This window comes from Cephus cinctus, unplaced genomic scaffold, assembly GCF_000341935.2.
Source record: "Cephus cinctus unplaced genomic scaffold, Ccin1 Ccin1_scaffold0228, whole genome shotgun sequence".
Classification (NCBI taxonomy): Eukaryota; Metazoa; Arthropoda; class Insecta; order Hymenoptera; family Cephidae; genus Cephus; species Cephus cinctus.
In genome coordinates, this window is record NW_014332944.1 from 58,062 (window position 1) to 71,781 (window position 13,720).

The 13,720-nt window shown below is 44.3% G+C and overlaps 1 protein-coding gene across 1 annotated transcript in view; it reads right to left on the reverse strand.

Moving 5' to 3' along the window:
- Nucleotides 1-13,720, reverse strand: part of LOC107265542 (RNA-binding protein MEX3B) — a 28,555-nt gene that overhangs the window by 10,983 nt on the left and 3,852 nt on the right. The window lies entirely within an intron of this gene.

Genomic DNA, 13,720 nt, shown 5'->3' on the forward strand with positions numbered 1-13,720 from the left:
TATATATAATTTATCATACAATAAGAAAATTTGAATTCAATTTTATATTAAATCCGGCGGGGGGGGGGGCACGTGGTCGACCCGGTATCCTCGTGTCTGCAGCACGTGTCTAGTGGGATCCATTGAGATATCACATGGTGAGTTACTTTGAAGAAGAGAGAAAGAACGCATGCGTGAGAAAGCCAATTAAAAAGGAGAGAAGAAGAAAATCGAAATAAGAAAAATCGTATTATAAAAAAAGTTGAGACTCCCAAAAGAGCGTAAAATTATGGCTGTACCTAAACACGTGTGCAAGTGAAATAGAAGTGCCAGGGTGTCCCATGCGTCGCGGCGCCCAACGACGACCTTCGCCGGTACAGTAACGAACCGTTTCCAGCCATTATTACATATACCGGGTGTACCCGAGGAGTTTTGTTTAACGAAATAAATACTTGGGGTATCTTCGTACCCCGCACGGTCACTAAACGCTCGCGAAAGATCGTGTTAAAATAATAGAGATAAACCACGTGTGCGTGTATACATATATATATGCCAAGGTACATTCGATCAAAAAAGTTTTATTTCACCAACTAAAGCAAACCGCATACACATGTATACGTACACGGCCGGGTGGTTTCGTTAAACGCAATGCGTTATTCCGTGCCGCACGCGGTACCCTCGACCACCTAGTGTTGTGTCGTGACTCATTCACAAGGACTGATTGTCATCGCCAGAGGAATATTCCAGAAACGATTTATAATTTTGAAAACCAAAATTTTTTCCTTTTTTTTCACCTGAAACGTATGCACGATATATTATAAGCTGTACGTATACATAGTTCTACGAATTATCTGGACTCTCAGCTGACTGCGCATGCGCCTACCTATGGTTACGTTGCATATATAGATATACAATGTAACATGAAACAGAGACACTCCGGAGAGTATAGAGACAATAATAACGCGGAATGCATATTACAGGGAATTTATGCTCTATGGCCGAACGGCATTATCAGTGTCGTCGTAACGCGTTATCAACGGGCAATTACCGCGATGACGTAAGCACGTGCAATTCCGTGAGAATCAAACGCCGCTATAGCTAGAGACCATTGAAATGAGTGGACGCATGAAAAAAAATATATATATATTTCGTATTATATTTACGCCTTGTCTTTATGGGTTGTTTGTTATTATTATCACTATCAGCGTCGTAACAGCCGAGCGAGTTTTGCGCGTTATCAAAGGCGTCGCGCCAGAAAATATACTTACCGTAGGTCCCCCCACCCTCTCGCGGCTCTGCCCGATAACGACACGCACGCGATAAAACGACGGCGTCGCAGCAGACCCGTGGAAAAAGTGCGTGGCGGCACGAGGACCGTGAACATAGTGGGCGTCGCGACGTCGCGCTTTAACGAGCGCGGAGAAACGGAAAAATTGTCATTTCGAATTTCCCGCCATACGTTCTCGAAGTAAACGCCCCTCGCCGTTCGTGACGACAGTGACAGTCGAAATCAAAATTTAAAAGTGGCGTAGTTAAGAAAAAAAAATTATAAAAGAGTGCATCTCCCAAAATAATAAAAAAAAAAGGGGGTGATTTTAATACCACGTTAAATCCAGTGCACGATCTATTAGACGTTGTGGCCACCCGGTAGATGTTCTTCGTTCTAGAAGCTACAGTCAAATTGAATTAATTATACGTGCACGCAATAAGGTTAGCCCTTAGAGCTGTCCCAGGGTAACCCAACCCCTATGTGCGTTAACGGCGGTTACCACTAGCGCCGCCGCCGGCCGCCTTCGGAACTACCCGACAGGGCCGTATCATCCCCATGGTAGCAAATCCCAATTGGCAGTATCCACGCAACGAGCACACGTAGTGCCCAGAGAGGCCGACGAACGTTGCGTATATTGATCATGGTGGGTAGAGGGTAAGTGTGGAGGGAGGAGGGTGAGAGTCACTAAGTAAATATATAACAATGAGTAAGAGAGAGAGGGACAGCCAAAAAAAAGGAGCAGCAAAGGTAGCAGAGAAAATGAGCCCTCACGTTCTACGACATTCTCGATGTGTATTGACCTAGCAGTGAATCACCCTTCAAGTATTTGATAGACTCGAAGGATCAATCAGGGCTGAAAGAAACAATAAGGTCGGCTGTCTATGTGCGAAGATTAAGATTTGCGCCGAATGCGCAAGAAGGGTAATGAAGAACTTAAGATATGGGAAGTTCCCTCTACGTATGGAGGTCACGGCTATACACTGTGTACAATAAAACGCGTCACGTTCGCATATTGAAGTTATGTGAAACCTTGTGTCCGATATGTGGATTAGACTTTAGCTTTTTTTCATCTTAGCGGTGTCTGGCGCGAGAATGTGTAAGTACGGTTAGAACCTTGTGAACGATATTTAGGTTAGACTAGTTTCTTTTTTCCAACCTTTTTTTTCCTATTACCCAAGGTACGTAACGCATTGGCACGTTCCTGATCGAATAAATAATGGAATTCTAGTGACAGCCTACGAATGTCCATTTCACGTCCACTCAGGACATTTGGAACGATCGTCTACCTCGTGTCTCTAAGGTACCATCGGATCTGGGATTCTTGTGAAATAATGAAAAGTAGGGATTCTCCTGTATCGTCGACGCACTTAGGTTTAGATGGGAGACACGAGGCAAGAAATACAAAACGGGATTGTATGATGGATTAACGTGAGGTTACATATTTGATTTTGTGAAGGGAGAGAAAAGAAAATTGGATAAAGAAGATACAGACTGGTTGACGCTACGCCAATGGTTTCCATGGGAACCTAACCTGTATGGACCGAAATGTGGCAAACACGAGTACCATTACCTAACCTCACCCTCGGAATCGTAAAGGGACATGAGAATTTTGAGGGATGAAGTGCGAGAGAGAGAGAGAGAGAGAGAGAGAGAGAGAGAGAGAGAGAGAGAGAGAGAGAGAGAGAGGAGAGAGACAGAGAGGAAAAGAGTCAAGAAACGAGTGGAAGGAGGCTACAGGGGCGGCCCAACAATATCAGGGTACCCTATTCATATTATCTTACACCAGAAAAGAATCTACAACGCAAAAATTCGAACGAAAATTTTTTAAACGACCGTGACAAATTTTTCATTTAAAGGATAAACTTCGATAAAATAATCGACATGAAGATCGACCGTTTTGGAAACGCTAAAAAAAAAAGGTATCACAAGACGTAAGGTACGTAAGAAGGAAAAAAAATTTCCCAGCAGCCTTAAAGCCACGGATAAATATTTTATGAGGAACCACCCTCTTTTTCGGATAACATCGATATACATCCCTGCTGGAAGTTTCTTTTTTATTCATTATGGAGGTGAGCGAGGGGTGGGACTTTACTCTTGTCATAACCCCGGTTTAGGCCCATCGAAAGATTCTTCGTCGCTCAAGACTGTATAACATCAAGAAAAAAAAAATGGAACCAAAACACCAGACAGGGGATGTAATTGGTGGCCCGTGGCACAATTGAGACTTACGTAGCGCCAGCCCCCGCGAGGCGCGTGTTAAAAAGAGAAAGGGCCGTAGCAAGGTAATCGACGTGCCCGCGGGTTCATCAATGCCCCACATAGCGTCGCGGTAGCAGCGCCCAAGTCGCATCTGCCGTGACAGATGCACGTCGCGGCAGATGCTACGTGACCGCAGCTACATTGAACCGACCAACCCTTAAAACTCAGCTGGAGCGCTTATTATCGCAAGCACCTGACCTACGTCAACGTACGAGACATCGTACGTCAACTTGCAGTCGACTGTGGTACAAAGACCTGACAGTAGGAACCGGTGACAAGCGTTGACGTCCTTAACCGGTAGGATGTTACCAGACCGATGGCGTCACATCCCGGACAAACTAAACTGGGACATTATAATCAGGCGCACGAGGGGGGTAGTTACGACCCTGGACACTCTACCAAAAAAAATAATTTACCAATTTCATTAAAAAAAAAAAAAAAATTCAGAAATCTCAAAGAAAATAATTACCCCAGTCTTTAGGACCTGACCGAGTAGCAAATACAACAATTAACCCTCGTCAACCGAAGGGTCGTGAGGCACTCAAAAGAGTATCCCGTTAACGTGGGAAGGGATGATTGTCGCGAAATTCCATCCTGAACTCTGTATCCGGTACGTGAGAAATAAAGCATGACGGGATCGGGTAGGTTAGGGGGAGGGAGAGGGTGAAGGGGGCACGATGGGGTGGTTGGACTGGAATTCAGTGATGGCGCACAAAGACAGCCCAGCGGCTCTAATGCATCGCGAACGAAAAAAAAAAAAAAAAAAAAAAAAGGGAAAAGAAAAATTGGCCGACAACCGATACCAAATTTTAATTCTAATTTAAGCGCATATTGGCTAATTCCTGGGTTTCGAAACGAGGATACGGCGTTTCGTTTGATCGTCCTGAGCCGGTAGAATACTATGGGAACAACGGGAGGGAGAAGGGATGCGTACACGTCGGCGGTCAGAGAGCGACTGAGGTAGAGGAAGAGAGACCGAGAAAAGAAGCCGGCAGTATACACAGCGAAAGTGTGACGTATACCAAGAAGAAGTATAACCTAAATATATATATATATATACACACATATCATATATAGATATATATAGAGAGCGCTACAGCCAAGTCCCAGGATGCTCATAGGCCTATGATCCCGACGCACCACATGCAACGTAGAGGCCGAAGCCGATGAAATGAGTTTTGTTGCACGAGACGGAATTTTTGTCTCCCACGAGAAAGGGAGAGGAAGCAAGCGTACAAACGGAGTATTGGGGGGAGGGGGGGGGAGGGAGTTGCGTGAAACAAGTGTGGGTAAAGTCACTGTAAGCAGTGTGCGAGTCAAAGAGGGCCGTGAAGGCCCAGGCCTGCCGTAACTCCGTGGCCGGGGCCTTACGGCCCTTCTGCGGGCAGGGTCGGTCGGTCGGTTGGCAGGACTGCGCGCCGAAGCTACAAGAAAGATCGTAGTAGCTTCCAGTCGAAGAAGAGTCTTGTCTGTGTTGTATATGCTGCATCCCACCCGTGGTTTCCGCCGGCCTTGGAGCCACTGAACCACTCCGTGGTTCAACGCTTCTACGTCACCGTGATTCTCAACCAGAGGCGCCACGGTCGTTAGTCGTCTTGAGGCGATGCAATTTTTACCGTGCGCCACGTGTACCCACTGATGACGATAATTTTAATTGATAAATAATAGTACGAAAAAAAAAAATGGCTGATACCTCGACGTGCTGCGACGAAAGTTTACAACAGGTCAGTTACGCGTGATGTGATTAAAAAAAAAAAAAAATTTCCTGAGCATGGTCCACCTTCGTCAATCGACGCAGCTGAACTTTGGGATTCTCGAAATATACAAAAAAAAAGTGTTTTGCGATTAATGAAAAATTTTTCAATGTAAAAATTGCTCCGAGTTCGTCACGTTATTGAAAATTTCGTCGTCGTTATATTGAAAATTATAAGTGGCGCATGCGCAGTTTCGTTTCACCCTTAGAATTCGAGTCACGTCCTGTGCCCTCTTCCGTTCTTGCTTTGGTTAGACGTCAGGCATCTGCTTGCTGCTTTCTACCCAATTTTCCACTGTATATTGGACTGCGTGTTTTTTTTTTGTAATTTTTTTTTACTTTTTCCCCCACTTTGCCCCTTTTTTATCGACTTCCCGTTCCTTCCTGAACGTTCATTATTATGTTACACCCGAGTCATTCGTCGAACAGGAAAGCCTTGAATACATAGAATCCTCGTCTCGTAAATTCAAATCAGTATACATAAACGATACAGGACGATCCAAAAATTCAATCCCGCTATATATAAACGCGCGTAAAAGTTAACGTCCACCGATTTCTTGTCTCCCACGACGCAGCAATGACAAAAAAAAATTTCAAATAAATTTCTAACGGATATAAAAAAAAAACCAACAATACGCTTATTTATTCCCCGTGGACGTGACCCGTTATACATAACCTAGAAGCGTCGCTCTAAAAACCCATAACGACCCACATCACCCACTTAAATTAAATTTCACGAGTTTACACAAAAATTTCATAAACACTGTCTGACGATTAACAAACGATTATTTTACGCATGAGTGCCAACTTTGAAACGCCCAAATAATAAAAAGGAAGGACATGTAAGCGCGTACGATATCTATATCTATAGGAAAGGTCAGTGTGTGTCCAAGCAATGTCCCAGTGCATTCTGGGTACCCGGCCTGAGAAACAGTCCCGATTTAACGACAGGAGTAGCAGAACGTGTTCGCATGATTTAATTATGTGTCTCAAAGCAAAATGGCGTCGGGAAGGTAGAGATAGGTATACAGCTAGATGTGTGTATATATATATATCTCAGTTAGGTAGGCAGGAGATACCCAGCAGAACATTAATAGTTAATAGAACAAACAATGGCAGGGATCCTTGAACAGACTCCTTTAACTCCCCCTTCGACAGTCCCAGGTATAGTAAATACAAACCCCCCCGTAAAGTGGCCTGGCAGCAGAAGAATTTCTTGCATTTCAAAAGACGCAAATAGACGATACGTTCGACCGCGTCAACCTGCGTCTAAGGCACTGGCGGTGCGGATACACCGGCAGTTCAGCGCCAGAGCGATAATCCAATGGACATCGATGACGCGGCCGCCGTGACCTCTGACCGCTTAGAGCGCCTCGAGAAAATCAAACCGAACAATGTATATACAGTATATATATATGTACGTATGCACCAAGTGGTAAGTCCAGGGACGTGGACACAATTCAGGAGTCTCAGGTAGTCGAAAAGTACTGTTTTTCACAATTCCATAAAGAGACCCGAGATGACCCTAACCTCTCTGTAGGGCCACCTCGAGAAAGAAAAGTGAGAATATTCAAGAGCGTTAAAGATGAAGTCGAAGATAACACGTGAAATACATCTAAAATTATGGCAAGAAGGTCAGAAATAAAAAATCCTTGACGGAGGTTACCTACATCGGCTACGTTGCTCGAGGGAATCGTACAAATTTTTTTGTAACGTTTCACGCGCATATACAGTTAACGAGCAAATAAGGACCGGCAATTTTCGTGCAGATTCGAATGCCCGAGGAATATTTAAGAGGAGCCTGGCGGATTCTTAAGATTTGAGGGGTCGGGTGTATATCGGCAAACGGTTAAATATCAAGGGATGAACGTAGTAGAGGTGGCCGACGGGGTGCGCATGCGCGGGATCGTATTCGAGAAAGACGACTTTAGGTTACGGGGAAAAAAAGGGAGAGAGAGAGAGAAAAAAGCAAGAAAAGACAAAGAGTTCAGAGGCTGACGACTCTCTTGAAAACGAGACTCGGAGCCACGGGCAGACACAAATAAATTGCAAAAACTTAATAATAGAGCATGGGCTCCGCTGCTGCCGTGGCGGAGTGTAACGCGTCTTTGTCTCAAGGCGAGCGGGTCGCGCGCGTCCGCGTTGCAGGCCTGGACAAAGGGACGAAGCGAACGAGAGCGAGAGAGAGGGAGCACGGGCTATACCCAACGACCCGACAGACCCGCTTGAACCTTTCTTCGGCTGGGTTGAGAGTCCCTGAGTCTCATTCAAGTTTACAAGTCCCGGTGGTGGATCATCCCTTGGGATCATAGCGAAGGCATAGGCCGTACCCTAAACCAGGCACGTAATCCCAAAGTCCTATGGACCTTTCGAAGACTGGTTTTGCTTTCGAGCCTGGACACCTGAAGGAAGTTACGCAGTATATTTTGGCAGCGACCCAACTAGGCGAACCAAGATTGATTATTATGGGATGTACACATCCCCCCCGCCCCGTATGAAGAGACAAGCGAATCTCCCGATGGGAATGGCCTGTATGTGACGTAGGAGCGTTTACCCACCTATGATCCCAAATTGCGATTTTCTCTCGCGATCTGTATGTATAAGTATAGGCTGGGATAAAAAATTGTGCGTTCTTAAACCGGATGACTATGGCCCCATGTAAATTCTAGGCCCAAGAGTCGCCTGGATGAGTCCGTTACTTTTGAATCCACGCTTCACTAGCAGTCGTGGTTATACGACGCGCGGCAATGCGGTGAGTTCTTTTCTTATATAGTCAACACAGATGATTCTTACGGAGCAAATATTTCGTTGAATTAATTTTTTTAACAAATATTTGCAATTAGCGCTCCCACGTAAGTGACGATAATTGAGACAGTTCGCTGTACCGTTTAGTGCATTTACGTATAGACGGCTGGGAATACGTTCGGGCATCGATGGCGTAACGATACTGTCTTAACGTTATTAGCGAGTCTGTAAAAAAAACTTATTGGGGTCGGCAGTCTCATTTTTCGAATTTAGAAAAAAAAAAACCACGAGGGAGTCTCGTAATAAGATATTTTTGCATATGACGAACGAGCGTTCGAAATAATTATAAATAAAAATGATTTCAAGATTTGGATAGGTGAAAAAATTTTTGAAAAAAAAAAAACGCGAAAATCCAAGTCCCGCCCAGTAGGTCGTTATCGGTAGAAATACAAATTATGAAAAATTTATAACTTTCGATTAACACTAAACCCGTCTATATCCCTTTACATAACCCTTAAGGTATATCCATTTCACATCACCTTTCCGTCATTACCGATTGCCTAATAGCATGGCCTAAGTATCTTTTAATGATAAGTACCCGTGTCCCAAGACACGTAAATCCACCGTCGTCGTGAATAAGAAATTCTTATCGGAAACTTTATAATCCAATTTTTCCAGACGTAATAAAATTTTTTTTCAATAAATCTGCACTATATTCCCAATTACAAAAAAAAAAGCCCAATAAATATACTTACGGACAATTTTTAACTCTCCCCCTCCCCCGTACCCAAAATATATAATAAAAAAATAAAAGTGATATCTCAAATTCTCCCAACAGACTCAAACAACACGTATCAGTATCGGTCTGTTGAAGCGACAATTGAATTCCGCGCATGCGCAGCGCGGGAACACGCGATACGCGAAGGAGGCGCATAAAATTAAGGCGGGAGATGGAAAACCGGCCCCCGATGCCCGCCGGACTTGCCTGGCTAGAAAGAAGAGGCCAAGCGCTGGTAGACAGTCTTGAATCTTGACCTAGGATACGCACTGGCGAGCGCGCCAGCCAGCCAGCCAGACGCACCGTCGCTCAAACATATTCAGACATAACCTCTCACTATCATCGACCTCGGGAAAGTATGAACCGAGTGTCGGCGCCCTTGGCTGCGTATCGGTCCCACGTGTATGTGTGCACAAACGTCAAAGACACGTGGGCACCACGTGTGGGTGACCGAAATAAGTGTGCAAAGGAAAATTTTAAAAATTCCTCAAGTTTCCCGCCACAGCTCTCGCGTCATAGACAGCGGATATACCGGGCGTCCTCGAAAACCGAACTCGTCACTTTCCAACCTCCAATTACAATGATCTGTTATCCATTTTCGACAAAAAAAATGTTACCGTCTTATTCACGATTACTATTTTTTTTTTGTTTGCTCGATAAGATATCGCGACTAACTTAAAAAATGTCCTCGGACGTGAAATTTTTCACTTTTTTTTTTTTAACGAAAAACCAACATGGCAGAACGTGACGATTGTCACGTCAATCGGTCATATGCGTTAAAAATGATTTAAATGAAACATTTTTTTTATAAACCAAAGTGCTTTATCCTCTAGGATGACCACGTGTATTTCCCCAGTGGGAAATAAAGGCACTTTTCCTATTTGTCCTACGGCCTCGAGTGCCTTTGCAATCTGAATCCCTTTTAAGGGTAGCGAGGGGTGGTCGGCAAGTAGAGAAGGAGGTTATACGATCAATACATAGTGGAAGCTCGATTTGGCCTTTGGAATATTCGAACAGACTGCATATATATATATATAGCTTGCTGCTGGGTGCTATACAGAAGACTGTAATACAAATGAAATCCATGTATCGGTAAGAAGCAATGGATATACGTTGATCGCGATATATTTAAATGGCGTGTCCTTAAATATCAATTGGGAATGACGTAATGGACCCGGGAGATGTTTTCAAGAATATCTTAACCTACAAAAAGTATTTCCGAGTATTTCGAACAAAGATACAAGATTATTCCAAGAATAACGAATGATCTGTACGAAAGGTCCATTTCGTATCAGCCAAAGAGTCCACGATGGATAATAAATAAATAATTAGCAAATGATAAATTCCTTTAAAAAAATCCAAAAATCACAACCCGGATCTACCGCAACGAATTAAAAGCAAACCTAACACGTGCTCGTCGAATAATATAATTCGAGCAATCTTATCAGCTTATCGTCACGTATTTATCGTACACAACAGATAACAGTCAATCATAAGCACGAACAAGACACGAGAGCAGAATAGCCAAAAACAATCTGTTAAACGATTTTTAAAAAAAACGGACTAAAATCTAAAAAAAAATTTGCGATCCAAAAAATTCATAAATCAAGAATCCCTCGAAAATGCCGATTCAAAATTACGCAACCCGCAGGATTTGATACCGACAACAAATTTTTTTAAACTTTTTGGTAGCTGCAAACATCTGCCAGACAGGGTAGAGAGGAAGGGGCGCGTTCGAATCAGTGAATCTCAACCACCGCGTCAAAAAACCGCCACGGTGGCCGTCATACGTTGGTACAAAATATATATATATATATATATATATACAGTCGCTTTCATCCCAAGTGGTTATCGAATTTCCTGGCCATGAGAACGGAAAGGCTACCCGACGGATCGACAGCTGCTGCCTCTTTCCCTCAGTCCCTTTCACCCTGTACCGAACCTCTCACGAATTCTTTCTCATGGATCCCCAACAAAGGGAACAACGGAACCATCGTCCATCCGCATGTCCAGCCACGAAGATCTCTCTGTCCCTCCTGAACGAGAAACCTCTTTAAAAAAAAAAATATATTTTCGTTCCAATTTAAAAATTCGTATTTCCCGCCAAAGCGTCGAAAAAAAAAAAATTCCGAAGCACGAAATAAAAATCCACGACAGTTACGTCGAACGTACCTCGTGACGAGTCAATTGTGATAACCTCGTCACTGAGAGACGTGTTACATACACACCCTATTACGAGTTACGACGAACGCACTATATGGTCCCAGCTGAAGATGCGTCTCGCATAGAGAGAAGTAAGAGGTCGCTGACGCTTTATGCCGAAGAAGTATGTTTTTCGCGGAATGACAAGTGGCGGACAGTTGGCACTGTCAGTACTACGTGAAAACGTAATTGACCAAAAGCGTCGAGAGATAACGATAAAAGCAGCGAAAACGCACGCGCGAGAGAGACAGAGACATCACGCCCCAACAGACCCAGTTGAAATTCAGGCCCCCCCCCCGTACGGCGCTTCGTTCCTATGGGATGAATGAACCTAAACCTAACCAAGAAAACGCACCTAAGAACGGATACAAGGGCAGGAGAGACCCACGACCAAATGCAATGGCGGCACCGGAGGAGACCGTCTCCTGGGACCTGGCTGGTCGTTCCTTTCCTCGACCGGAAGTTCTTAATTTTGCGGCGGGTCCTGCGGTCAATGGGGCTTCCATCCGCGAGGTGATCTCTTTTCCAGGGAGTATCAGGAAAAAAAAACCCGGAAATTCAAACGGGACTATAACGCTGGATGGTTCGAGCAAAGTAAAAGGTAGTATCGTTTACTCTTTGTTAGGACCTCTCTCTCGCTCTCACGCGTCCCTTGATCGCGCCATCACTTTCCGAACGCACGGAGTAACCCACGGGCAAGCGACAAAACCGGAATGGGGTTGGGTCGGTAAGGTTTTTCCTGGATTCCGGAAAGATCGTGTTACGCGGTCTTAGGGGTAGCTGGGGGCCGAAGAGGAGGGTGAGGGGGTACGGCAACGTGAGAGAACCAGGTTTTTTTTTTCATCCGGAAGTGACGTAGACATCTGCCTGCCAAATGGCAGGTGAAGCGTTAACCACGTCGTAGAGGAATAATGCTACCGACTTGGTCGCTACTTGAAAACTCGCCCAAATATTATTACTAAGGACTTAGTCTTGTTTAGCCACTTATGGCTGCGAGTGGTGCCCCCACCGAAGGGACCACGAAAATTAGTAATAAAGTAACCACCCGGTTAGCTCGAGCCAAGTGGGTAGGTAGTGGTGGTTGTAATGGTGGTAGCCGCCCGTGCATTACCACGTATGTAAATGTGTTTACAACGGACGACGGCGACAGTACGTTTGGTAGGACTGGGAAGAGAGCGTTAAGAGAGCGACGGCATCTCTTTCCCGGAGTCCTGGTGCTTTTCCAAGTGGTATACCGGTGTAGTACGTAGAGAGGGAGAGAGAGAGAGAGAGAGAGAGAGAGAGAGAGAGAGAGAGCGAAAGAGAGACGGTAGACGAGTGAATCGCGTAGGAGTGGAGAGAGGCGAGAAAGAGAGAGGAAAAAGAAAAGAAAAGAAAAAAAAGAGCGGAGACCGCGCGGCATGAGGTCCATGACGGTAAATTCGTGCGTCTGTGAATATTGTCGAGAAGGACGATAGTGGCGACATCTTCACGGCTTGTTTCTCAATGAGTAAAAAAAAATAAAATAAAACAAAAAAAAATAAATAAAATTTCAAAGATTACGTGACTTTTTATTACTTCCCTGTGCACGTTTTGTCTTTGGAAAAATTTTATTTTTTTCCTATTCAATATTGGCCGATTTGAAATTCCCACCAAAATTCTAACAGCGATATATATATATAATACCGGGACCAATGTGTCTTACTGTATACATCGTCAGTTCGTTGCCATTATAATTTTCACTCTTACGTAACGACCAACCGATCGCTTAAAAAGTAACGTCATCGTCGAGCGTCGTCGTCCGACGCGTCTGGCGACAGAGGCGCTCATTACAGCTTCCGGTACGAGAGAAAGAGAGAAAGAGAGAGAAAGAGAGACTCGCAACAAATAGCCACATCCTCATAATGGAAGAGCGTAGCCAACTCGTTAGGAGTCGTTACAGGTCCCCGGAGCCGATCGCGATTTCCGGTCCAAGATTCGCGGGTAACGTGAATGCACGACGATTATTGGCGATCGGACTAGACCGCGTGGTGGGTCTTAAAAAAAATTTTATTAATTTCGCGAAAAATTTTGACATTCGATTGATCGCGCGATCTCGAGAGACACGTGAAGACGAAGAATTAGCCGAGTGAAAATAATGACAATTAGGGGAAATAAATAGTGACGTCATCGATCGCGTCGTCACAGCCACGCGACTACTCCGCAGAGGACTGTGTACTATCTTTAAAAATCAATCATGACAATGTCCAAAAATACCCAGGTTACGATTGAAAAAAAGAGATCAATGACATTTAAAATTAATAACAGCAGCGCCACGTGGACTCCGAGTAATTGCGGGTTATTTGCAATGTTACGATTGACATCGATTACGAAACGGCAGCAGCGGCCAGGAAAAAAAAAAAAAAAAGTAAACGAATTAAGATTCGGAGCTTTTCTCACTTCCTTTCATTTTCCAAATGAAAAATAGTAACCATCCAGCACGTGTTAGGTAAAGGAAAGAAGAAGAAAAAAATTAGTCGATCAAAACACTAAAGAGAATTCGTGTAAATGGATTTTCGTTTTCACTTCTAAAAACTGTGCGTTCTAATATTAGAGGGTCAATGTTAGTGGGAAGATTAGTATTCTTCACGTGGTCCACGAGCACATGGTTTCCTGTCGTTACAACGTGCTGCATTTCTTCTCTCTCTCTCTCTCTCTCTCTCTCTCTCTCTCTCTCTCTCTCTCTCTCTCTCTCTTCTAACCTCTCACCATTTCT